Source organism: Schistocerca nitens, chromosome 2, assembly GCF_023898315.1.
Source record: "Schistocerca nitens isolate TAMUIC-IGC-003100 chromosome 2, iqSchNite1.1, whole genome shotgun sequence".
Classification (NCBI taxonomy): domain Eukaryota; kingdom Metazoa; phylum Arthropoda; class Insecta; order Orthoptera; family Acrididae; genus Schistocerca; species Schistocerca nitens.
In genome coordinates, this window is record NC_064615.1 from 393529350 (window position 1) to 393555087 (window position 25738).

Below are 25738 nucleotides of genomic sequence, written 5' to 3' on the forward strand. Positions count from 1 at the left end.
CGAAACGCGACGCTCTTCGTTTGATCTTCTCTATCTCTTCCATCAGTCCTATTTGGTCGGGATCCCAGACGGATGAACAATACTGAAGAATGGGTCGAACACACACACACACACGCACACAGAGAGAGAGAGAGAGAGAGAGAGACAGAGAGAGAGAGAGAGAGAGAGAGTGCATCCGCACGGAAATAATCTTAATGGCCACCATGGCGTATATATTTATATATGTGTGGTGTCTGTTTTTTCGAACATGTCCGAAAGAACAGTCACGGCACATATATAAAATTATACACTGAAGGGCCAAAGAAACTGGTACACCTGCCCAACACAGTGCAGAGCACCCTATCTTTCAGGAATACAATGGCAGACAACACACTAATGCTGCGACATCTGCAATAATTCGACGCCTTCGGTTCACTGTTATCGACCATCCTCCATACAGGCTCCATACGATTTTAAACTGTTCCCAAAATTTAAAGAAAGCCTTCGGGAACTTCACGTTGATAGAGATGAAGCGCCGTAACCAGAGGTGAGGTTGTAATTCCCTCAAAAACGTCAAACATTCCGTAGTGACTTTATCAACAAACTGTTCTCTCGTTAGGAGAAATATGTTCATTGCCAAGGTGGCTATGTTGAAAAATAAATATGTAGACACGAAGAATAAAGATATACAATGTTAATAACGTTAGTTTTATTTCAAAAGCATTAAGAGTTTTCACACAAACAATACGGAGGATTTACTTTACAGCACGCTCTAGTAGTTTTGATTTTCGGACTTTGCAGCATTTGTTGATAGCACCTAGCTGCCCTCAGAATTTCGTAAAAGGAAAAAAGAAAAGTTAAGATCCGGCCTTATCGTCGGCATGTAGGACAGTCACTATGGCCGCTGGACTGTGTGTATCATTTTGCATCATCATCATCATCATCATCATCATCATCATCATCCAAAGATTCTTCGACAGCAGTTTCACACGCGTCCCATCCAGTTCACAGCGGACACGGCCTAATCATGGTCTCTCTCTTAGTCACTTTGCGTTCACATGCCACTATACTATTGTATTATTCACTTCCAGTGGAAATCCAATGAGATGTATCCCCCCAGTTACAGAGGAGATCCCCTCTGGACATCAAGTTGCAAGTCATCCGAGATATGCTCAAAGATGTTCATGTCTGGGGAATTTGGTGGCCAGCAAAATTGTTTAAAATCATGAGAGTGCTCCTGAAGAAACTGCTTCTGAAGTTTACGCGATTCTGCAAATTATATACGAATCAGTGTTATTTGTACAATAGCCCCACTGCACGGTAAAGTAATAAAGCTTGAATTAGAAGCACAAATAACAGATTCGGAGGAGCAAAGTGGATTTAGAGCGGAACGCTCATATACGGATGGAATATTCATTCCGAAACACCTCACTGAAAAGAGGCTAGAGAGGGGAGCGACAGACCTTTAGCATTTGTTGATCTACAGAAGGAATATGGTGCAGTCTGACTAAGTAAGTTATGGGTAGCAAAACATGGCTCTGAGCACTATGGGACTTAACATCTGAGGTCATCAGTCCCCTAGACTTAGAACTACTTAAGCCTAACTAACCTAATACGTCACACACATCCATGCCCGAGGCAGGTTCTGGACTGCAGCACCTAGAACCGCTCGTCCACAGCGGTCGGCGACGCTCATTAGCTTTCGCGTCTAGAAGGTTGTCTGGTCCCGAGATGAATTACTGCGTGCGAGGCGCTGGCTGTGCTTTTCTCCTTAGAGAAGTTCCAGTTCTATATTGAGCATATGGAATTTGATCTCGAGACGGACAATCAGGCACTAAGTTGGGGGTTGGCCAAACCCACGAGAACTGGCAGGATTGCCATGTGGACAATCTGCATCTCCACGTTTCATTTCAAGATGCGACACATTAAAGGATCTGACATCGAAATCGCCGACGCCCTCAGTCGCATGTTTCAAGAGGAGGAGGCTGTCGAGAATAAGGTCTCGCCTAGTTGTGTGTGCCGTTTTACCTGAACTTCCCCAGTTATTTGTGGACCTTAAAACCAAACAGGATCACGATCCGTTGTGTGGTCCATTAAGAAAGCAACTTTTATTCGGTGATGAGGTTAGCGACTACTCCACCAGGTATGGCATACTATGTAAACGCTTAATGAAGCTGGGGACTTCAAAATTTGTTTGCCTCAGGAGCTGGTGCCTCCCGTTTTCTATTTTTTTCATAATTCTCTGGTGGGAGGACATATCAGGCTTTTAGTGGGTGAGAGTGAAGCGTGTAAGAAGGCTAAACCCACTAATAGTCCTCCGAAGAGGTTGTTAAATTCCGAGCGTGAGGTGAACCCTACGGACAAACTCTTTATCGATTACTTAGGGCCTCTTCTCGTACCAAGAATGGGAACAGATATATTATGGTAGTTGCTGGCGAGTTTTACACATTTGTATGGTTAGTCCCTAGTGGTGGGGTCATGGCGGCCATTACCATTGCACATCTTCAGCTGGTATGGACCCCGTAAGGCTCTCGTTAGCAATAACGCTCAGGCGTTTATTTCCAAACAGTTTCACCATTTTTGCTTTCGTAATGCTGTTAAGCATCTAACCAGCACGCCATATTATCAGATTGGCTCTGAGCACTATGGGACTTAACATCTGAGCCATATTATCCCCAGGCATCTTTCTCCTAGAGAGTGAATCGCAACCTCCAGTAAGCTTTGATCATTTACCACCATAAGCCTCTGTATAAGAGGGATACCATCTTGCCTTGGTTCAATTTTGCATAAAACACTGCGCAGCACGAAGCATCCAAGACAGTTCCTGCCGCGCTCTTGTTTGCGTATCCCATATGTTCCCTCTATCCAACACGTGGGATATCAACGACTTCCTGTCTGTCCGTACTCGCAAAGATCTCAGAGAAAATTGGGACTGCGCCAGGAATAACACTAAGTTACCCCACCGCCGCCAGGCACGGCGATATAATAGGAATATTGGTTGATTGTTTTGGGGAAGGAGACCAGACAACAAGGTCATCGGTCTCATCGGAATAGGGAAGGACGGGGAAGGAAGTCGGCCGTGCCCTTTGAAAGGACCCATCCCAGCAGTTGCCTGGAGCGATTCAGGGAAATCACGGAAAACCTAAATCAGGATGGCCGGACGCGGGACTGAACCGTCGTCCTCCCGAATGCGAGTCCAGTGTCTAAACCACTGCGCCACCTCGCTCGGTATATAATAGGAATAGACGCTCCTTTCAGGGCGAGGTAGGAGACGAGGATTTGGGGAAGAACTGTGCCTGTCGGGTGAGGGGCGGTGCCAAACTTGGGAAGTTCACTCCCCATTTCATAGGCTCACGCTCTGTCATCAAAATTATGGGTCCAGTTAACTTGCTTGTCAGGCATCTGGCCACTTGTAAGATTCTCAGGGTGCTCCTTAATCAACTTAAGACCGTTAATTAACCTTTCCCTTCTTCTTCAGTAGGCTGGACCGAGGTCCACTGGTTTATGTGGAGAGTTGAGCCGTGGCAGGGTTGCTGGCGCCACTAGCTCGATCTGTCGTGTGATGTCTCTCTGGTTTGAGGTCGCTAAAATCTTTCCTCGAGGTTGTTGACGGAATGGGCGTGTTGTGGCGAGGCGAGTTGGGGAGTGGTAACGGAGCGAGGGGGACCGTGTGACACGTCCGCGCGGCAACTGAGGCGAGCACTTGTGCAAGCGTCTTGGGCACAGAGTCCGACGAGTGGTTGCTGGGCATAATTGTGGGCCCATTTGAATCCGTGGCTGACTTCGAGTGCCGTTTTCGTGTGTAGCCTGACCAACCAGCTCTGGAAAGCGACAAAACAATGAGAGAGTTGAAGCCAGTTTCGCTGTGCTGAATCCTGGGCCCCCTTTTCGAACCAGCAAGCTTCAGCTTCCATTAGCGAACTTCAGTTAGGTTTGGATTTTTGAGGTCTTAACTGTCTCGATACCGCTAGGTCTGTTGCGATCATTGTTATTTCTTAGCTGATCTATTTCACCACCAGTTGGTTACTTGAATTGTGGCTGTTGTTTGTTTTTCCTGAGTCGATACTGACCTTGGTTGTTTGGTAACAGGGTATCTTAAACTGTGTGAACCGATGGTGTTTCTTGAGTACCTGGATGGTTGGGTTTTAGCCGACCTCCCTGCCAAACGTCTTCGAACACCAGATAACTATCTTTCTCTTGTAACACGTTCGGGTGCCGGTTTTGACGTACCTTCGGGCATTGCAGACGTCATCGCTTTTATTACATTGGCTTAGGAGGTGTCTGCGTCTCAAAATTTGCAGTTGCTGATGCTATGTAATCGGGTTTGGCAGCCTAGTTTCCTTTCGGGCATTTCGCCGTCATTGTAGAGACGGTATCTTGCAGTGACCCGGGTACACCGTTTGGCTAGTTATTGTTGCTTTCACGTAATTAATCTTGCCATGTTAACAATTCTTTTGCCAGTTGCACCCAACGAAAATGGCCTTGGAAGGGCGGTCCCACCGATGAATCCTTTCTTGGCCTCCTTGTTTGGTGTAGTCTTGTGCTCCTTGCGTATAATGAAGGAGCATTTCAGTACTTGTGTAAGAGCCGGCCGTTGTGGCCGAGCAGTTCTAGGCGATTCAGTCCGGAACCACACGGCTGCTACGGTCGCAGGATCGAATCCTGCCTCGGACATAGATGTATGTGATGTCCTTAGGTTGGTTAGGTTTAAGTAGTTCTAAGTTTAGGGAACTGATGACCTCACCTATTAAGTTCCATAGCGTTTAGAGCCAGGAAATAACACATGATGGTTCATGGGTCCTAAACTTTCGCCTTACATTCCTTTGTCCATAATTTTACGTTTCACTCTTGTCCTTTGAGATGAATTTTTTGCTAAGAAGTTGTCATATTCCCATATTATAAAACATCAGAAATTACAGAATACGAGAGATTAAAGGAAAAACAGACGCTATTCTCGATGCCATAGATAGAAAAATGTTAACTTGGTACGGTCACCTCCAACAAATGGGTCCGCAGCTCGTGGTCTCGCGGTCGCGTTTTCGCTTTCCGAACACGGGGTCCCGGGTTCGATTGCCGGCGGAGTCAGGGATTTTCACCTGCCTTGAGATGACTGGGTGTTTGTGCTGTCCTCATCATTTCATAATCATTCAACAAAGTGGCGAGATTGGACTGAGCAAAGGTTGGGAATTTGTACGGGCGCTGATAACCGAGCAGTTGAGCGCCCCACAAACCAATCATCATCATCATCGTCATCATCATCCAACAAATGGATGATAACCGATGAGCAAAAAGAATCTATGGATGGACACCAGCTGAACGAAGAGAACGCGGTAGTCCACCTAGAAAATGGATGCAAGATTTTACAGAGGCGATGAATTCAACGGGCTTTAGGAAAAAGATTGGACATATATAGGAAACTGTGTGAGCTGAGAAGTGGAAGACGACGACAGTCGTAATAAAAAAGCATATATACAATGAGGTGACAAAAGTCATCGGATAGCTATATGCACACACTCAGATGGTGGCAGTACCGCGTACACAAGGTATAAACGTCAGTGCATTGGCCTACCTGTCATCTGTACCCGGATGATTCACGTGAAGAGATGTTCGATGTGATGATGGCCGCACGACGGCAATTAACAGACTCTGAACGCGGAATGGTAGTCTGAGACAGTGGACATTCCATTTCGGAAATCGTTAGGGAATTCAATATTCCGAGATTCACAGTGTCCAGAGTGAGCCGAGAATACCAAATTCCATGCATTACCTCTCACCACTGACAACGCAGTGCCCGACAGCATTCACTTAATGACTGAGAGCAGCAGCATTTGCGTAGAGTTCTCACAAGGGAACCTCCCCATCGCACCCCCCTCAGATTTAGTTATAAGTTGGCACAGTGGATAGGCCTTGAAAAACTGAACACAGATCAATCGAGAAAACAGGAAGAAGTTGTATGGAACTATGAAAAAAAAAGGAAAATATAAAAACTGAGTAGTCCATGCGCAAGATAGGCAACATCAAGGATAATGTGAGCTCAGGAGCCCCGTGGTCCCGTGGTTAGCGTGAGCAGCTGCAGAAAGAGGGGTCCTTGGTTCAAGTCTTCCCTCGAATGAAATTTTTAATTTTTTATTTTCAGACAATTATCAAAGTTCAGGCACTCACACATAAGCAACTTCGCTCTCCAAAATTCCAGGACATGTTCAGATTTGCTTGGACATATGCAGGATTTTAACGGTCTACACACGGAAAAATTTGAAAACGTTAAAAACATGTTTTGACAGAGCACAGGGAAAACTGTGCGGCTGTGAAACTGTTGTATTCATTTGGTGCAGTTTATGTGACAAACCCTTATGTTTTCATCACTTTTTTCGGAGTGATTATCACATCCACAAGAAACCCTTAATCGGGGAAGGTAGAAGAATATTTTTACCCATTCGCCAAGTGTACAAGTTAGGTAGGTCGACAACATATTCCTGTCATGTGACGCACATGCCGTCACCAGTGTCGTATATAATATATCAGACGTGTTTTCCTGTGGAGGAATCGGTTGACCTATTAACTTGCGATCAAATGTTTTCGGTTTCCATCGGAGAGGCACGTCCTTTCGCCTACGGTCTTGCGGTGCGGTCGCAAAACACAGACACTAAACTTATTACAGTGAACAGAGACGTCAATGAACGAAAGGACAGATCATAAATTTGCGAAAATAAAGAAAGTAAACTTTTCAGTCGAGGGAAGACTTGAACCGGGGACCTTTCGTTCCGCAGCTGCTCACGCTAACCACGGGACCTCGGCGCTCCTGAGCTCACAGTGTCCTTGATGTTGCCTATCATGCGCATGGACTACTCAGTTTGTATATTTTGCTTATTTTTTTTCATAGTTCCACACAACTTCTTCCTGTTTTCTCGATTGATCTGTGTTCAGCTTTTCAAGGCCTATCCACTGTGCCAACTTTTAACTAAATCTGAGGGGGGTGCGATGGGGAGGTTCCCTTGTCAGTGCTGACAGACAAGCAACACTGCGTGAAATGACCGCAGAAACCAATGTGGAAAGTAGGACGAACGTATTCGTTAGCGCTGTGCGGCGAAATGTGGCATTAATGGCCTATGGCAGCAGACGACGGACGCGAGTGCGTTTGCTAAGAGAACTACATCGCTTGCAGCGCCTCTTCTGGGCTCGTAACCATATCGGTTGCACCCTAGAAGACTGGAAAACCGTGGGATGGTGGAATGAGCCCTGATTTCATTTGGTAAGAGCTGATGGTATGGTTCGAGTGTGGTGCAGACCACATGACGCCACCGACCCAAGTTGTCACCAGGTTATAGCAATCTACAAAAAGGGCAGAGAATCGGATGCACATAATTACCGGCCAATTTCACTGACATCGGTTTGTTGTAGAATCATGGAACATATTTTGTGTTCAGACATAATGACCTTTCTAGACTCTGAGAAGCTCATCTGCAGAAAGCAGCACGCTTTTAGGAAACAGCGGTCATGCGAGACACAGCTGGCCCACTTTTTGCATGATATACAACAGGCTCTGGATACCGGCTCCCAGGTTGATGCCATATTTCTCGACATTCGAAAGGCGCTCGACTCAGTTCCGCACTGTCGCTTGCTTCAAAAAGTGCGCACTTACGCTCTATACAATGACATATGCGGTTGAATGGGAAGTTGTCTAACAGACAGGGAGCAGTATGTCGTCCTGAATAGGGTGACTTCAACAGAAACAGGTGTAACTGCAGGTGTGCCCCAGGGCAGCGTAAAAGGTATGCTGCTTCTTACAATTTACATGAACGATCTGGTTTATGGTACTGAAAGCGGCATTAGACTGTTTGCCGATTATGCTGTAGTCTGCATGAAAGTAGCATAACACGAAAGTTGTGAACAAATCAATGAAGATTTGGAGAAAATAAATGCGTGGTGTAACAACTGGAAGTTATATCTCAATATTAGTAAGTGTAACCTACTGCGTATAACAAGGCGAAAATCCCCATTAACGTAAGAGTACAAAATAAATGCCCATCTTTAGTAGCGGTAACATCCGTTAAGTAGCTGGGTCTGACTATTCGAAATGATCTCAAATGGAATGATCAAATTACACAAGTAACGGGTAAGGCGAACTCTAGACTGCGGTTTATTGGTAGAATCCTGAAGCGACGCAGTCCTTCAACAAAGGAAATAGTTTACAATACGTTAGTTTATCCTGTCTTAGAGTATTGTAGGGGACCCTTACCAGCTGGGTCTGATTCAAGAGATTGAGAAGGTCCAAAGAAGAGCGGCAAGACTCGTGACTGGTACATTTAGCCGTCGCGAGAGCGTTACAAATCTCATAGAAAGTTTGAAGTGGGACACACTTGCAGATAAACGGCGCGCTAAACGGAAGGGGCTGCTCACTAAATTCCGAAATCCGTACTTCACCGAGGATGTAGAGCATATATTATTGCCACCAACTTTCAAATGGCGCAATGATCACAATTCAAAGACCAGGGAAATTAGAGCTCGTACTGAGGCGTTTAGACAGTCGTTTTTCCCTCGCGCTAACGGATTATATATGTAGATGTAGATGCACTGTGTAAGTTAGTGGTGGCTCCGTAATGCTGTGTGCTATGTTTACATGGAATGGACTGGGCCCTCTGGTCCAACTGAACAGATCATTGACTGAAAATGGTTATGTTCGGCTACTTGGAGGCCATCTGCAGCCATTCATGGAGTTCATGTTCCCAAACAACGATGGAATCGTTATAGATGACAGTGCGCTGTCAACAGGCTACAATTGTTCACGATCAGTTTGAAGAACATTCTACACAGTACGAGGGAACGATCTGGCCACCCAGATCGCCCGACACGATTCCCATCGAACATTTGTGGGAGATAATCCAGAGGTCAGTTCGCGTACAAAATCCTTCACTGGCAAAAATTTCACAATTACTGGCGGCTACAGAAGCACATGTACGTCTGGAGCACGGAACTGTGTGGTAGGGAAACATGGACTGTGGGAAAACCGGAATAGAAGAGAATCGAAGCATTTGAGATGTTGTGCTACAGACGAAGAGTGAAAATTAGGAGGACTGATAAGGTACGCATTGTGGAGGTTCTGCGCAGAATCGGAGAGGAAAGGACTATACGGAAAACACTGACAAGAAGAAGGGACAGGATGATAGAATATCTGCTAAGGCGTCAAGTGATGACTTCCATGGTACTAGAGGGAACTGTAGATGGTAAGAAGTGGAAGGCAGAGACTGGAATACATCCAGCAAATAATTGAGGATGCACGTGCTACTATGAGATGAAGAGGCTGGCACAGGTGAGGAAAGGCAGGTAAAAATGACTGTGGAACCGCTTAGACACCAGAGACTTTTCGACCGGCCAGGGGCCATCAACAGCAATTAGGCAAATGTGAACGGGAGGTCGACAACAAGAAGAAAAACGACTACAGAATTGGCATGGTAGAATAACGATGGGAGTAGTCCAAGACCGAAAACCTAGGGTATAGCGAAATTTGAGGTTAAATCAGTGGTCTGTAACGCGAATGGTAGGAGACAACAGTGAATACACAGCTGAGGTGCGGCATGACTATCTTTATAGCGCGGCCACAAGCACTAATTGGATGGCAAGGTGGGCTTGGCCCTGCGGCGCCATGAGTCCAGTTCTAAGGAGGCGATGCTACGGCTTCCAGATGTAGCAGTACCATCTAGTGGCGGTTACCCAGTTCCACACATACTACCTGTAACGCACTGCGATAGTGTCTGCAAAACTCACTGATCCTTCAGGGCAACCAAGCTCTCAGGTGCTACCAACCCTTTTCACCCACGTTCCCAAGAGACAGGTGGATCAAACAGGCAAAAAACGAGTTTATACTTCAGTGTCATCCAATTCTGAGCTTTGTTTAAAATTTCAAGTCTGTAGCTAATCGCAAAATTAGTTTAAAATCAATTGTAAAATTGGTACCAAACGGACAGGTAGACAACAAAGCAATATAATAAAAATGTATTAAAAAGAGATGCAGTTAAACATTATTATAAGTAGACTTAACAAGGAGTATTACTGAAATGATTAGTAATTATATTCAGCCTTAATTATCATAAGTAGCTGTTTCACAATTAAATTAACCCGTAGTCCCAAACTAGTGAAGCCAGTTACAAATGACGACCTCACTACATCAATCACAACCTATAACAATTCATAGGATGTATATGTAAAAATTATAGGATAAATGTAAGTAGCAAAATTTGGATTTTAAGTCCACTGTACAGTATTTAGATTAACCTTTTAATGAAATTATTTTTGTTTCTCACACAAAAAACATTAAAGTGTGAGCTAACAGAATGGTCAACGTGCTGAGGCACCTACTTCGATTACCCGGCTGATGATTCAACCTGTAGTGCTAAAAAAACACACTTATAAATATTTACCACGATAAATCACAGCAAGGGGTAGGGCAGCGCCTAGAAGTAAGAAAGGAGAGCAGCGTTCTCTGGGGCATTTTGCAGCAAACTGCCGTAAGTAGCGATCCGGAAATGAAGAGGCTTGCAAACGATGGAGTGGAGAGTTACATCAAACCAATCTTTGGAGTGAAGACCACAACAACAACAACAACAACACATGCGCGTACACGATCGGCCAGAACATCATGGCCGGCCGGAGTGGCCGAGCGGTTCTAGGCGCTACAGTTCGGAAACTGTCGACCGCTAAGGTCGCAGGTTCGAATTCTGCCTCGTGCATGGATGTGTGTGATGTCCTTAGGTTAGTTAGGTTTAAGTAGTTCTACGTTCTAGGGGACTGATGATCTCAGAAGTTAAGTCCCACAGTGCTCATAGCCATTTTTGGGAACATCATAACCACGAACCCACAATCGACATAAGCCCGTCCAGGCGACAGCAACGTCAGCTGGCGAGGAATGACTGCTAGTCAGGCAGACGCGTCGTGCATGTAGTATCGCGATGTCCGTGTGCAGAATGAGGAAAGCGCGCGATCTATCTTAGTTTGACCGAGGGCAGATTGTGACGACCCGGAGCCTCGGCAAAAGCATTTCCGAAATTGCTGACTTGTTGGGTGTCCGAGGAGTGCTCCTTGACACCTGTACCGCGGTACGGAGAAAAACTGACGACTGCTCCGTTCTGCTCTCGGGAACATCCACATGGGCATCCAGGGATCCACTGGAGCACGTGAAGGCACCATAACGGCCACGGAGTATCGTACACTGGTTGCAGACCACGTACACCCGTTCATGACGATCATGTTTCCCGGCTGCAGTGACATATTTCAACACGATAATACACCATGTCACAAGGCCAGGAGTGTGATGGAGTGGTTCGAGGAACACAGTGGCGAGTTCCAGTTGATGCACTGAGCCCTCAACTCGCCAGATCTGAACCCGATCGAACACATCTGGGATGTGACTGAACGTGTCGCCAGAGCTCACCGCCCCCCTTCCCGTAACTCACGAGAATTAAGTGTTTGTGTGTGCCAGCTTCCTCCAGCGACCTACCAAGGCCTCACTGCTCCCATGACAAGATGCGCCGCCGCTGTTATTCGTGCCGAAGGTGGACGTACCGGCTTTTAGGTAGGTGGTCATATTGTTCTGGCTGATCAGTGTTCAAGCACAGAGACGAATCATTCGAGACGACTCAGTTTCCGGATATCCTAAAGCTACGCTCAGCAAAAACTCTGCTCCAAAGGTTCTTGAAAAATATGGCCACGTAGGGAAGTAGAAAGACGGTGGAAGGAGACGGCAGGCAAGCGGGCAGCATCTGTTGTCGGTGGTCCGCAGCAGCAGGAGCAGCAGCCAGTGGCGCGGTGCCGGCGCTATTTGTAAGGCGTCGTTATTAGTTCCGCGGCGTGCCTACGTGCGGCGCCTGCCCGAGCAGGCTGGATGCCGCGCACCGACCCAGACACGTGCCGATCGACGCCCTCCGGCTTGGCAAGCCAGCCTCATCCAAGCCTTCCCTCTTCCACTCGAGATTACACTTCAATTCTGACTCTGCCGAGGCACCTGCTGAAATGTGTCTTCTACGCATTCCTTCATTCCACTCCTGTTCCGATTCCTAGGTATTAAGCCTCACTTTTGGAATTAAGGTCCTATCTTAACACACTATCAGTTTTTTCTGTAGTGACAGTGTTTTCTTATGTAGTGAAAAATGTTAATGTATCGTTAATTTAATTAGTTGGTTCGGTTGATTTCGGGGAAGAGACCAAACAGCGAGGTCATCGGATCATCGGATTAGGGAAGGATGAGGAAGAAAGTCGGCCGTGCCCTGCCAAAGGAACCATCCCGGCAGTTACCTGTAGCGATTCAGGGAAATCACGGGAAACCTAAATCAGGATGGCCGGATCCGGGATTGAACCGTCGTCCTCCCGAATGCTAGTCCAGTGTGCTAACCACTGCGCCACCTCGCTCGGTAATTTAATTAGTGTCACTGTCGTATCCATAAGGAAAAAAAAACCCTTCTTCATTTTTCATCGTTGAGAGTGGATGGGACGAACAGGATTATTCGTAAGTGCATTCTAGGTTTCAGAAGTAAAAAAAACTAAACTCCTCCCGAACAGGCCAAGAAGGTCCAACAGAACTGACCGGCCGCCATGTCGTCTTCAGCTCATAGGCGTCACTGGATGCGGATACGGATGGGCATGTGGTCAGCACACCGCTCTCCCGGCCTTACGTCAGTTTCCGAGATCGGAACCGCTACTTCGCAATCAAGTAGCTCCTCAGTTTGCCTCACAAGGGCTGAGTGCACCCCGATTGCCAACAGCGCTCGGCAGAGCGGATGGTCACCCATCCAAGTGATAGCCCAGACCTACAGCGCTTAACTTCGGTGATCTAACGGGAACCGGTGTTACCACTGCGCAAAGCTGTTGCCAGGTTTCAGAAGTACACAGTACAAAAACTACGGGACATGCAGGACATAGACACATGTCAGTGGACAGAGTCTCTCCAAGATATTAAACTCACAATACCGGTGCCCAATATGCACACCGTTTGTGGCACAGCAAACTCAAATACGTGCGTGCAGTTCACTGGGACAAATTATCCTGGAAGGCGCGGCAACACCACGCTTTGCAAATTTTTTCATTAGTTGCCTATATCCAGACGCGAACTATTTTGATACATCAGTACGGTGATATAGTTAACAATGAAATTTGAAGACAGTACAACCTACATCTACATCTACGTCCACGTGATTACTCTGCAGTTGACAATTAAGTATCTGGCAGAGGGTTCATTGAACCACCGTTCCACTCTCGAACAGCGTACAATCTGTAATTATAAGAATTCTGGAAACCATTGGCAGGCTTCCCTATAACAGTGGGACATCGATACTTAGCAATAACATGCAGCAAATTCCCGGTGGTCCTGTGATAACCTATCGTCGGATACATACGTCTCAGTGTTATTGAAAGGATTAGACAACACTTCCTTGACGAGAATGCACGTGCCGCTCTAATTATGGTAGGAAGTTCCTCTTTCTTCACTTATAAGGTTTAGTTCAATACACATATAGAAGAATAAAGAAAGGAACATTTGAGTTTAGCGTCCCGTCGACAGTGTGGTCATGACAGATGGAGCATATGGAACTTAACATCTGAGGTCATCAGTCCCCTAGACTTAGAACTACTAAAACCTAACCAACCTAAGGACATCACACACATTCATGCCCGAGGCAGGATTCGAGCCAGCGACCGTAGCAGCGGCGCGGTTCCGGACTGAAGTGCCTAGAACCGCTCGGCCACAGCGGCCGGCGCGCCACTCGCTCGGTACTTAAATATAGGGTGGCAGTCAAATGAAAACGAGACAAATAGAAAAAACGTAAGCAAACTGTTTATTATTTCAAAATCAATCGCCACAAGTGTTAATATATTATCCCAGTGCGAGAAAAGGCGGTCAATGCCTTCACGAAAAAATGTTTGCGGTTGCCTACGGAACCATGAGTGTGCGCAGGCGTTCACCTCTTCGTTCGAAGCAAATCACGACCACGAATGTCTTTCTTCAGGACTCCAGAAATTTTGAAACGGCGTGGAGAGAGATCGTGACAGTACGAAGAATGCGTAAAGGCTTCCAAGGGAAACTACGGCAGCGTGGTCGAAATACCTTCGCAATATGTGCGCAGTCATTATCCTACAACAAAATGATGCCGACCGTCAATATTCCTGTGCGTGCGGACTTAATAACACGCTTCGATTTTTGCAAAGTGCCCTAGTACTGTGGCGCCGTATACTAGGAAATCGGTGAGCAGCGGGCCCTTGCAGTCAAGGGGTCATCATGACTTTTTCGGAACTAGCGTGCCTGTTGTTGTTTCGACCACGCTGCAGAAGTTTATCTGGGAAGCCCTCAGACGTCCTTCATACATTCCCGATCTCTGTCGATGTTTCTGGACCTCTGAAGAGAGACATTCGTCGTCGTCGATTTGCTTCGAATGAAGAGGTGCACGGCTGTGTGCAATCATGGTTCCGTAGGAAACCGCGAAAATTTTTCATCAAGGCATTGACAATCTTGTCTCACAGCGGGATGAATGTATTAACAGTTATAGCGATTATTTTTCAAACAATAAACAGTCTATGGCAGGAGATATGGGAGGCAGATGAAACTGGTAGAAGAACCTTTCAGTTCCTACCAGATGTTACGGAAAGACTGAAAATGAAATACTTCGAGCCAACTCGGGGATTGTTCCACTTTCTCACCGGTCATGGCCCCTATCCGACTTACTTATGTCGGTTTGGGAAAAGGGCGACGCCCGCGTGCGACTGTGGCGCACCGGAGGGTACTCCTGACCATGTGGTTTATGAGTGCCCCCTTTTCGATGATGTAGCCGGGACATTGAGACGACAACTACCAAGTACGAACACCTATGACCTTCTAAGACAAGAGGAAACTTTTCAGAGACTGAATACGCTAGCAAACGAGGTATCACAAAAAGTATTGAAAACTTTTCTAAGAGACCTTCATGCCTAGACAAATAAATCACCGATTGTGACCACTGCCCCAATCCCGTACCGCCTGTTCATGGATAGGTCGACTTCACAGTTAGAATCCGCCACGTCCAGGACCAGGGGGACTGGGGTGAATCCGAACTAGACAACGCACCGATTATGACGTAGAATAGGAAGTAGATTTAGTTAATTAGAATAGGATAGTAAGTTAGGAACCTGCAGCGATAAATTAACCCTTGACTGCCCTGTGCCAGGGGCATGCTCATAGGGTTTAGCTCTATGAGCAAGGCATCTAAGTAGGTTTATATATATTAACACTGGCACAATTGTAACGCTGCAGGCAGTTAATACTAACATTTTGTAGTAACTAGAACGTATGCTAACACTAGTTAAATAAGAATTAGTCTGCCTAGTAATAATCATGTTTGTCTGTAGTCACGTAAATGTAGAAGCTGCTATTGTAAAGTTAGAAATGTAGGACCCACTAATCACTAAGGTGGTGGGTCATCTTTGTATAATTAGTATTATGTTATGAAATAAAGAATATTTAAAAAAAACAGTTTGCTTACTTTTTCCATCTGTCTCGTTTTCATTTAAGTGCCCCTAACACAGAGTGTATCACAATTAATTAACGCATACAGCTGGAAGTACAAGATATCAGAGGCAAAAACGTCTCAGTAAAAATGGGTTCTAAAAGTCATACTTTAAGATCTATGAGTTTGATTTTCGCTAATGTGAAACCATCTCTTGTACTGAGCAAGCGTTTACATGACAATTTCTTCTTGCTTTGGTCCAGACTACCTAATCTCAAATATGGAAAGCAGAGAGCATGTAGTAGAAGAGATTTGTTTCACATCTATAAAATAAAGAGACATAAAAAATACACACATGTCAGTGAGCAGAGAATCTCTCCAAGATGTTTTACTCACAATACAAGTGCACAATATAGCCACCGTTTGAGACACAGCAAACGTAAATACAGGAGTGCAGTTCACTGATACGGATTGTTCGAAAACTGTCTGCGTTTATACCACTAATTATGATACACCCAGTATAAGTTAACTGGTCAAAATATTACCCATCCCCTTAAAAGAGTACCTTGCTGGCTATGTAGTGCTGTTGATGATTAAGAACTGGTGCCAGGTGGTTAAGTGATGAGTATAACACAATCTGATGTGTGAAATCCCCGCAATGAGATGGGACACTGGCGAGACGTGACGGATTGGACAGGATGGACACACTACACAACGCAGAAGTTATATTCTGGCTATTTTGGAGCTGAATGACCCAACAGGCCCCTGTTTAAGGAAATCACTACACTGTCGTGGTCGACAATATTTCCTATTGTCATTCTAAGCAGGCAATCCATCAAAGAACGAAGTCTACTTAAGTAGCTAGTTCTGAAGGAAGTCAACGGCTCTGTTAGGTTACCACTGCGCAGTTGGTACTAACCGCTTACTACTTCGCAGCGCAATATACCCACGCAACCGTGACCTCTTCTTCATATAAAGAACATATATAATGGTCTCCGCCAACGTTGTGGCAATTATTAATTGTAACTGGAGAGACGTTGCCTCTAAAAATTAGGATCACCTAAAAGTTCTTACATACTAGCGAATAATATTATTTAGCCGGCCGAAGTGGCCGTGCGGTTAAAGGCGCTGCAGTCTGGAACTGCAAGACCGCTACGGTCGCAGGTTCGAATCCTCCCTCGGGCATGGATGTTTGTGATGTCCTTAGGTTAGTTAGGTTTAACTAGTTCTAAGTTCTAGGGGACTAATGACCTCAGCAGTTGAGTCCCATAGTGCTCAGAGCCATTTGAATATTATTTATTTTCTGTCTCTCTCTATTTCGTACCGTAAAATTTTTCAATACATTAATACCTGAATGAAATTTTCACCGTGCAGCGGAGTGTGCGCTGATAGGAAACTTCCTGACTGCTTAATACTGCGTGCCGGACCGAGACTCGAACTCGGGACCTTTTGCCTTTCGCGGGCAAATGTTCTACCAACTAAGCTACCCATGCATGACTCACGACCCGTCTCCGCAACTTTACTTCGCCAGTACCTCGTCTCCTACCTTCCAAACTTCACAGGAGCTCTCCTGCGAACCCTGCAGAACTAGCACTCCTGGAAGAAAGGATATTGCGGAGACACGGCTTAGCCACAGCCTGGGGGATGTTTCCAGAATGAAATTTTCACTCTGTACGGAGTATCCGCTGATATGACACTTCCTGGCAGATTAAAACTGTGTGCCGGAAGGAGACTCGAACTCGGGATCGTTGCTTTTCGCGGGCAAGTGCTCTACCAACTGTGCTACCCGAGCACGACTCACGGGCAGTTGCCCGCAAAAGGCAATGGTCCCGAGTTCGAGTCTCGGTCGGGCACAGAGTTTTAATCTGCCAGGAAGTTTCATATTAATACCTTATTTGATACATAAACGATGACACTTCAATTTAATTAAGTACCATTACGTTGGAGTGATATAACTATACTGAAATGTTATTTGAGCGAACAACAGTGGTTGTCCGGATGTTTTTGAGCGCGCACTGCATGAGGCAACACGGCGGGAAGCGTACCACGCGCATGCGACGTCGGACGCAGGTGCCTGCGAAGTTAGCGGAAGCCACCGGCAGATGAGCAATCGCCAGAGAAACTAGTCTCTGGGGCCGCGGTTAGTCACAACCTAGACCGGGGAAGTTTGACACCCCTGAGTCCGGCGGTCATCGACCTCGTTGCACACAAAGTCCCGCTGTGGAAGACCACGCTGCGGACTGTACAGGGCAGAGTCTGCCATGATGTCAGCTGCGTGGATGCAAGGAAAGAGAGAGGAGCGTGGGAGCGCAACAGGGGTTTTCACCGTAATGCGAGACTGCTTTTTGCATATGATGTGGTTACCTGTGAGGAAGTGTTCTCCGATAACACATTTTCTACTAATATCCGGACAGATCTCGACATATTATTATCCTGGTTACAAGGAGCGGCTGTTACGAGGGCGTGCTGAAAAGTGTTGTCTCATAACTTTTAACGTCAAAACTCTTGAAGATTTTTAAATAAAACGAACGTTATCAACGTCCTAAGCTTTTATTCTTCATGTGTACATATTCATACTGATCAGCAAGATCATTGCGACCACCGACCTACTATCGATATAAGCCCGTCCAAGCTATAGCAGCGTCACCTGGCGAGAAATGACTGCTAGTCAGACACAAGCACAGTGTACGTCGTATCAGTGAGCGTGCTTTTCGTGTGTAGAATGGGAAAGCTACGGGATCAACTTGAGTTTGACCGAGGGCAGATTGTGATGAGCCGGAGGTGCGGCACGAGCATTTCGGAAACTGCACGACTTGTCGGGTGATCGAGAAGTGCTGTGGTGAGTGTCTTCGACACGTCGCTAAACCAAGGTGAAACCACATCCAGACGTCGTGTGGTTGGGCGGCCACCCCTCATTACAGATGTCGGGCGTCGTAGGCTCGGCGGACAGGTAACACAGTACAGGCGGCGAACTGTGGCGGAACTAACACCAGCCTTTAATGCTGGCCAGAGTGCAAATGCGTCTCAATACACAGTACATCGAACACCCCTAACGATGGTCCTCCACAGCTGACAACTCACGCATGTGCCAATGGTAACACGACACCATCGACAACTACGACTGAAATGGGCATGTGACCATCGGCACCGGACATTGGCGCAGTGGCAGAGCGTTGCATGATCTGATGGATCCCGATACCTTCTTCATAATGCCAATGGGAAGATGCGAATCTGTCGCCTTCCAGGGGAACAGCTTCTTGACACCTGCACTGCGGGACGGAGACAAGCTAGCGACGGCTCCGTTATACTTTGGGGAACATTCACATGGGCATCCAGAGGCCCACCGAAGATCGCACTAGGCACCAAGGCGGCCAAGGAGTATCATACACTAGTTGCAGGCCACATATACACCTTTATGACGATCACGTTTCTCGACGGCAGTGGCATTTTTCAATAAGATAATGCTCCACTTCACAAGGCCGGGAGTGTGACGGAATTGTTCGAGAAACACAGTGGCGAGTTCCTGTTGATGCGCTGGGACCCCAGCTCGCCATATCTGAACCCGATCGAAAACATCTGGGATGTGATTGCATGTGCAGTCACAGGTCATCAGACGCCTCTCTAGAACTTAACGGGCATTAGGTGACTAGTGTGTGCGAATGTGGTGCCGACTGCCTACAGTGATCTACCAAGGCTTCAGGTTGCTTCTATGCCACAACGTGTTGCCGTTGTTACCGGTGCCAAAGGTGGACATACAGGCTATTAGAAGGTGGTCATAACGTTCTGGGTCATCAGAGTATCTCTCAACATGGCGATGAACACATTTCTCAGTAACTGTACAATGTCTGTCGACGGAGCCACAACCTCATCTCTGATCGACCACTTCATGACGATAGATGAAATTCTGATAGGGCCGTGGCGAGACTGTACGGAGAACGATTGATGACAGTGAAGTGCGGCTGGTCCCGGCGGAGGTTCGAGTCCTCCCTCGGGCATTGGTGTGTGTGTTTGTCCTTAGGATAATTTAGGTTAAGTAGTGTGTAAGCTTAGGGACTGATGACCTTCGCAGTTAAGTCCCATAAGATTTCACACACATTTCAACATGACTGTGAACCCAAGGTGTCGGATACTGCAGATGTCGTAGCGCACGTGTGTTGTCTAGCATTGAAATACTGAAGGAGAGGGTGCTTCATGTGTGAACGAACTCCTCGAATGGTACATTCACTTACAGCAACGTTTTTATCAGGTACCAGGATAGTTGTGTCACACAGCCGTGTTATAAGCTGCAATGTGGAGCAGAAGACTGCAAATATGTAGACATGAAGAATAATGATGTAGAATGTATTTTAAAGGCTTTAAGAGTTTTCACGCAAAAAATTCGATGTCATTACTTTTCAGCACTCTCACAGTTCTCACCGTTGTTAATGTGCAGTTCTGTTAGGCTATACGCTTAGAGAGGCACAACTGGAAACAGTAATGTCAGGCAAATACTTGGGAATTGCAATACCTGTACGTTGCAACTGAATGATACAGAGACTCTGCGGACGGTGAGGACCGTGGCAGCCTTCTGTTTATCAGCAGCTAATTAGTAAATTGAGAAAGAGTAGTTTGTCTCTGAAATACTGTTTGGATATGAGGGGAGCACACCTAATTGAACGGATATCGAACGTTGAGTAGTCATTAGACATCGTGAGAGAGCAGAATGGGGCGCTCCGTGGAGTTCATGAACGTGGTCAGGTAATAGGATGTCACTTGTGTCATATATCTGTGCGCGAGAATTCCACACTCCTAAACATCCCTAGGCCCACTGTTTTCGATGTGATAGTGAAGTGCAAGCCTGAAGGGACACGTACAGCACAAAAGCGTACAGGCCGACCTCGTCTGTTGACTGACAGAGACCGCCGACAGTCGAAGAGGGTAGTAATGTGTAATAGGCAGACATCTATCCAGACTATCACACAGGAATTCTAAACTGCAACAGGATCCATTGCAAGTACTATGACAGGCGGGAGGTGAGAAAACTTGGATTTCATGGTCCAGAGGCTGCTCATAAGTCACACATCACGCCAGTAAATGTAAACGACGCCTCCTTGGTGTACGGTGCGTAAACATTGGACGATTGAACAGTGGAAAAACGTTGTGTGGAGAGACAAATCACGGTACGCAATGTGGCGATCCGATGGCAGGGTGTGGGTATGGCGAATGCCAGGTGAACGTCATCTGCCAGAGTGTGTAGTGCCAACAGTAAAATTCGGAGGCGGTGATGTTATGGTGTGGTCGTGTTTTTCATGGAGGAGGCTTGCACCCCGTGTCGGTTTGCGTGTCACTATCACAGCCCAGGCCTACATTGATGTTTTAAGCACCTTCTTGCTTCCCGCGATGGAGAGCAATTTGGAGATGGCGACTGCAGCTTTCAACACGATCGAGCATCTGTTCATAATACATGGCCTGTGGCGGAGTGGTTACACGACAGTAACATCCCTGTAACGGACTGGCCTGTTCAGAGTCCTGACCTGAAACCTGTAGAACACTTTTGGGATGCTTTGGAACGCCGACTTCTTGCCAGGACTCACCGACCGACATCGATAAATATCATTAGTGCAGCACTCCGTGAAGAATGGGATGCCGTTCCGCAAGAAATCTTCAAGCACCTGATTGAACGTATGCCTGCGAGAGTGGAAACTGTCATCAACGATAAGGGCGGGCCACCACCATATTTAATTCCAGCATTACCGATGGAGATGCCACGAACTTGTAAGTCATTTTCAGCCAGGTGTCCGGATACTTTTGATCACATAGTGCATGGAAAGAAGTTGGTGCAAATGCATACAGAGTTGTTCTCTTTCATAACGGATTACAGCGTATGTGACTAATATTACTGACGAAATATTTGCAGCAAACAGTCAGTATTCATGTCATCAAATTTATTTTATTGCGCTTTATAGATTTCCGGTACACTATCGGGTCAAAACTATCCCGACACATGTCACGAGAGGCGGACCCGCCAGTATAAAAGAAGGCGAGGAGTGCTGCATTGTGAGGACAGAAGCAGTAACAGCAGAATGGATGTACCAGAAGAGCTCACCCGTTGCAGCCTTCTAAAGCTGCTCAGGTTAGTGATGTGACTGTGACGTGGAAACGTGAAGGAATAACCACAGCTGAACCAGGACCAGGCGGAGAATATATAGCGTTTTGGAGAGTGGCTCTAAAAAGTCGCATGAAATCAGAGGAAGGAATCACTCATGAGTTCCAACCTGCGACAATCAGTCGAGCTAGTACAGCGACTGTGTGTAGCGAATTAAAAGGGATGGGGTACAATGGTCGAACAGCTCCTCATAAACCACACATACCTGCAGTCAGTGCTAAGCGACAATTGAGGTGGTGTAAAGAGAGACGCCACTGCACAGTGACTAACTGGAAACGAATGATTAGAGTGATGAACCACTTTGCGTGTTCTGGCAATCGGATGGAAGGGTCTGGGACTGGCGAATTCCTGGAGGGTCTTACGTGCCATCACGTGTCCTGCGGATAATGAAGTGCATGGGGCGTGGTGTTCCGATATGGGGATGGTTTTCGTGGTTAGGATGGGATCCCCTTATTCTTCTTATGAAAACGCTAAATGCGGAAGCATGCGATCACATTTTAAAGCATTGTGTACTGTGTACAGCGCATAAACATCTCTGAGGCGATGGCTGAGTGATCAGCACCCTGTCATAAAGCAGTATCTGTGAGTCAATGGTTTGTGGACAAAAACATTCCTGAAATGGACTGTCCGAAACCCGGTGGAACACCTTTGGGATGAGTTAGAACGCCGTCAATTTTGTCCCAGACTACCTTCACTGTTTTCGGCTCTTGAGGAAGACTGGGTTGCTATTCCTCCACAGACATTCGGATGCCTCGTTGAAAGTGTCCCCAGCAAAATTAAAACCGTCGTAAACGTGATGGGGGGAGACAGCCATATTATGTTCAGTAACAGTTATCCGGATACTTCTGATCATATAGTGTACTTTCAAAGCCATTTATGAACGATGCACATTTGTAGTTATTAAATGAAGTATATTCCATACGCAATATCGACTCTCATCATTCGAATTTTCTCCTTGCTGTTTATAAGCGTGGCTGCCGAAATATTGACACAATGTACTGTAAACGCAGCTTGCATATCCGTTACACTTAAGGTCTCCGTGCCGTAACAAGTTACAACTGATTTTGTTTCACATTATCGACTTACGCAGTATTTCTTGAGGAAATGAAATGATCGTTTGGCATTGTTGGCGGTAGGCTCCAACCGGGGAAGTTCTGCCGCCGGGTGCAAGTCTTATTTCAGTCAACGCCACATTGGGCGACTTGCGCGTCGGTGATAATGATGAAAGGATGATGAGGACAACACAACACCCAGTCCACGAGCGGAGAAAATTCCGAATCCGGCCGGAAATCGAACTCGGGCTCGCTGTGTGGCAGGCACGCACGTTGTCATTCAGCCAAGCAGGCGGACAGTACTTCTTGATACACGCAGGTCGATCAGGTGTAGTAAAAGTGTAACAGTAATTATGAAGAACTTGTATGGAAGAGACTCAAATAAATAAGCCAAATGTTAAAAAAAAGAAAAAAATAGAAAAACAAGGGGAACTATCGCATCCATATATTTCTCGGGCAAAAACTACGAATTTTCTTCATCTCTTTACATATTGATTCCGCAGAGTCGGCCGGGGTGGCCGAGCGGTTCTAGGCGCTACGGTCTGGAACCGCGCGACCGCTACGGTCGCAGGTTCGAATCCTGCCTCGAGCATGGATGTTTGTGATGTCCTTAGGTTAGTTAAGTTTAAGTAGTTCTAAGTTTTAGGGAACTGATGACCTCAGAAGTTAAGTCCCATAGTGCTCAGAGCCATTTGAACCATTTTTTTGTTTTTTTGTTTTTTTGATTCCGCAGAGACGGTTTAGAAAAATAGGAATAGTATTATCACAGAGATTAGTAATATCACAGAGGTTTATAAGCAAACCCTTTTTTTTACGCTCGAGAATGAACTCCACAATGTACGGAATAAAGGATCTACTGCTCCATACACTGACGCATCTTTCCACAGCGTTAGATGCGACTGCAGTTTTAACATGGATCAGTGCACAACTTAGCATACGTAGCACAATTTTTTATAGAATGACCATGTATTTTATATTATGGTAACAGCGCCTAATTCATGGTTTTTATCATCTGATTTTAACGGTTTTATAATTCACCTAACATGATACTCTGAATATTTTTGTGAACCTGCTGATGATCAGTCCACCGAAATTAGTTGTGTACACAAAGAATTTTATCATCAGCACGTCGGACGGAGGTGCTTAGAGAATTTCCTCTTCCAATCGATCGTGGCAATACATTTCGGAACGCCCTCGTACAGTCACTGCACTATACGCTGATCTGCAAATCCCAGTGTCTTTTGTAATAATGTAGTATAAACATAACAACGTAATGAGCTCTGTTTTTCGATACTGAAACTTTGTGGTTTACTATGTCACATATAAAACTGACTACTGTTTTGGGGTGACAGTGTAACAGATTAAATATTTCTGCAGGTTGTTAACGTTTTGAGTGCTTTGTGATTGGTTGTGTATGTATTTGGTGTTTTTTGACACATGTTCTACGCACTGTGGTGGTTTCTTTTGTCAGAGCTCATATGCGTAATGATGTTTATTCAGGATTGCGTGTGCGTACGTACGAAGAGTATAGCAGTACGTGGAAATGTACATCTTGTAACACTGCCAACCCAAGATAGTAGTTAGTTTCACGTAGGACAGAAAAAAATAATTAGAAACCCAACGAAGATAGCACAAAATATGCTGAAACATGTATGAATGAAGGAAACAGTCTATTCAAACGGTTCAAAAGGCTCTGAGCACTATGGGACTCAACATTTGAGGTCATCAGTCCCCTAGAACTTAGAACTGCTTAAACCAAACTAACTTAAGGACATCACACATCCATGCCCGAGGCAGGATTCGAACCTGCGACCGTAGCAGTCGCGCGGTTGCGGACTGAAGTGCCTAGAACCGCTCGGCTTCCGCGGCCGGCTGAAACAGTCTATTGCACAGTTGGCATTCGCAAACTATTTTCTACAAAAGAAGAGCTCTAATTGCTTCATTCCAATCAGATATCAGCTTCGATATTCCGCACGCGTATTATACTGTGTTTCTGTCGCCTGGCACAACGTTTCTAACAACAACTTGCCTTTATGAATAAAAAAAGAGAGTTGAAGACACTGGTGCCAAGTACAGGTACGCATGAAACAGCAGCCGTCTCCACCCACAGTGATCTTCCCGAAAACAGAGACACTTCGCGTCAGGCACGGGTGATTGCTGTCTGGGACGACCTGTAAAAAAAGAGGAGGGAAGCGTTGTTAGCGACCGAAGGAATCGATGTAGCGCACGTGCCGCGAGGAAGGCAAACGGGCGCGCATATAGACGGAGGCGATTCTCATTTGGACGGGGCACGACCACGGACACGGACGCGGCCCACGGGAGCTACACGTGAGCCGGTCGTTTGTTAACCGCGGCCAGAGCACGGCGGAGGCGCGCCGGGCTCGCGTCATTAATCGCGAGTGCTCCGTACCTAATGCGGCGCCGGGTGTGAGTTACCGCCGCTCGGAATAGCGGCCAGATACAGTATCTGCGCCAGCCGGACGGTCACGAAGGCGCACAAATACCGGAAGGACGGCCCCGACGTCTGACCAGTCCGGCGGAGCAGCGATGCAGGGACCGCCGGCACCGTAGAATCCAGTCTGGTCCCAGGGGTAGGCTCCGTGCAGCTGCGGCGAAACTCCACCCAGTACAGAGTCACATCTGTGGGTTCAGCGACACACATGCTAACAAACATAGCCCTGCGAACTTCAACACACACACACGGCAACATTAAAATAGTGTGGACTATATGGCTGGTGTTAAGATTACAGTCGTTCGGCCATAACTGTGGGGTCTTTGATCACTCTGGGAGATGGTTCACTGGAGCTACAACATATGAAATATTACTTCACTTTATTACGAGAATGATATGCACCAGGCGAACGGTCTACCCGACGGGAGGCCCTAGCCACACGACATTTCCATTTTTTACAACGAGTTATTAACTTGATACAATCCCTTGCCACAGGAGGTCTTGATAATTTACAATGTAAGTAGGCTGTTTAGGTTTTTATGTTGGTAACGCCACGTAGTGCTCTGTATGAAAATCACTGACTGTGCTGTGTGCAGTCTGTGACTGGTTTTCATTGTTGGAATATTTGCTACTGTAGTGTTGGGCAGGT

The 25738-nt window shown here is 46.3% G+C and overlaps 1 protein-coding gene across 4 annotated transcripts in view; it reads right to left on the reverse strand.

The window, feature by feature from the left end:
- Positions 1–25738, reverse strand: part of LOC126234421 (probable inactive tRNA-specific adenosine deaminase-like protein 3) — a 612850-nt gene that overhangs the window by 18653 nt on the left and 568459 nt on the right. Inside the window, exon 6 of one of the 4 annotated variants that reach the window (XR_007544722.1) lies at positions 24707–24808. The exons of the other annotated variants lie outside the window; for them this stretch is intronic. The gene's annotated coding sequence lies outside the window, so the exon portion shown is untranslated. Of the gene's footprint in view, positions 1–24706; positions 24809–25738 lie in introns of those variants that run through there. 4 annotated transcript variants of the gene reach the window in all.